The sequence below is a fragment of the Gorilla gorilla genome, chromosome 7 (assembly GCF_029281585.2).
Source record: "Gorilla gorilla gorilla isolate KB3781 chromosome 7, NHGRI_mGorGor1-v2.1_pri, whole genome shotgun sequence".
Lineage (NCBI taxonomy): Eukaryota > Metazoa > Chordata > Mammalia > Primates > Hominidae > Gorilla > Gorilla gorilla.
Genome location: NC_073231.2, coordinates 148,799,232 through 148,801,505, shown reverse-complemented (window position 1 = coordinate 148,801,505; position 2,274 = coordinate 148,799,232). Strand labels below are relative to the sequence as shown.

At 51.8% G+C, this 2,274-nt stretch overlaps 1 pseudogene; it reads left to right on the top strand.

Moving 5' to 3' along the window:
- Nucleotides 1-564: 564 nt before the first annotated feature.
- On the top strand, nucleotides 565-1,490 carry LOC129524025 (uncharacterized; annotated as a pseudogene).
- Nucleotides 1,491-2,274: the final 784 nt, after the last annotated feature.

Genomic DNA, 2,274 nt, shown 5'->3' with positions numbered 1-2,274 from the left:
CCTTTGGAGTAACGGCAGAAAGTATTATGCCTTTCATTTCTATTTCCTCTTATTCATTGTTAGTATATAAAACATCATTGAGTTTTGTGTGTTAATCTTGTGACATTGCTAGACTTACTAGTTCTAAGAATTTTTTTTTGTAGATTCATTGAACCAGCAGGCATGCCCCAGAACATCTCCCAGACTTACTCTCACACGTGAATTATGGAAAATTGACTTATTGGTTGCAGTGTTGTTGGAAAGGGCAAAAGACAGAAAACCACCAAAACGTCCATCGGTAGGAGACTAGTTAAATAAATTATCATCAGCCAGCCTGACGGTCAGCAATTTTAAAATAAGTTCTCCAAGATGTGCATTAAATGACCCATGTACATAATGTGTGAAATTTTGAGCAAAATTGAAAATAAATTAGACTCCATACCCTTATGTGATTGCATTCCCATAAAGGAACCTGGAAAGGATAAGAAGTCAGTACGCCTGACCGCTGGCGGCAGCTGCCCTGGCGAGTGCCTGGGAAGAGGTGTGTGCCTTTATTCCACTATTTGAAGCATTAAGTCACCTGAGATGGGAAGGACGGAGACCCCTGCCTGCAGGCCAGGGCCCCTGCTGCCCCTCCCACAGCCTGTCCCCAATGTGGGGCACTGCTCTCCCCTGTAGTCCTGCCCCCTCCCCACTCCACCTGCCAAAGGGGAGCAGTGGTCCCCATTCCACCAGAAACATGGCCCCTCTTAGCTGCCCTGCAGCCTACTTGCTGCTCCTTGGAAGACCCAGACCAAAAAACTCAAAGGAGCACCCTGGCTGGATTCTGGAATGTTCCAGAGCTCTCTGGATGTGACTTCTTTCTGAGATGGTCCCCAGAGCTCTTGGAGGCCCACAGCTTCCCTAGTTTTGCGGGTGGCACCCCACAAGTTCCCATCTCTGGCCTCCTGGGTCAGGCCTCCTCCCTGGCAGCAGCCTGCTGCCCACATGGGGTGAAGGTGCAGGCAGGGCAGGGGCCTAGCACCATCCACGGACCCTGGTCAGAGGTCACAGGTGGTGTTTTTCACCTGTGGCACCTTCCAGGTGGGGACTTCCTCCTCAGGGCCTCAGGGCGACACCTGCTCTCAGGAAGGGTCTCTTGACCTGGAATGGGGGGTGGGATTTCCTCCTCTGGGGGCTCCTGGATCAGGGATATGGGTCAATGAAAATGAAAGAAACACAGACTTCTATTTTTTTCCCCCAAACTACAGATTTATTGCCCATATGACTGTAAAACATAAATCAGATTATGAGCCTTCCTTCATTAAAGTCCCCCAGGAGGCCCTGTCTGTTCCGACAGCCTTGCCTGTGTCTGTTCTACTCTTTCAAAGGCCTGAAGTCATCCTGTGGCCTTGGCACTAATGGAGGAGTGTGACGTGGCCGTGCGCAGGGAGGCCAGTGCAGCCCCCCAGAGGAAAAGCAACCCCCTGGGCCCCTGGACCTGGGCCTGCGGCAAAGGAGGCTCAGGCTGAGAGGGGCAATGGGGAACTGGCCCAAGTGAGAAGCCTGTGGGGGTGGTGGGTGTGCCAGACGCAAAGCCAGAGTCCCACAGAGTCCCAGGGCTCTCTCTGCCTGTGTTAGAGTCTGACCTGCCCATTAAGGGGCTTTTGAGCCCTCTCTTGTGAAGGTGTAAGGAAGGGGGTCCCCGATGGCCTCTCAGAGCCCCGCCCCATCAGATGGGGTGCCCAGGCAAAGTTGAATTTCAGATGAACAACAAATAATTATTAGTACAAGCATGTCTCATGCAATATTTTAAAAATTCAAAATTAATGGGGTGTCCTGTGTCTCTTCACTTTTGCTAAGTCTGGCAACCCTGTCTCTCTGCCTCTGCACCTGGCACGGGCCCAGGGCCCGTCCAGTGAGTGGCGAAGGAAGCCCTCACAGTTCCCCTGCCAGCTGCCGCTCCCAAGCGTCATAGAGTGTCATAGAGCAGCTGGAGCACTCTGCTTTGCTGTGGGGAGAGCAGCACAGTAGGGCCGCTTTAGGGACGGTGTGGCCACATCAACCCAAGCTCAACAGGTGCCTTCCATGTCCATCAATTCCGCCCCTAGGTACACAGCCAGGGGAAGTGAAAACATGTGTCCACAAAGAGACTTTTGTAAGCGTGTTCATCCCCAATCTGGAAATGACACAACTGTCCGTTGACAGAAGACAAGATAATAAGTTGTGGATATTCATCAAATGGAATGCTACTCAGCAACAGAAAAAGAACACGGTACCGACACGCACGTCAGCGTGGATGCACCCTGCAGAGAG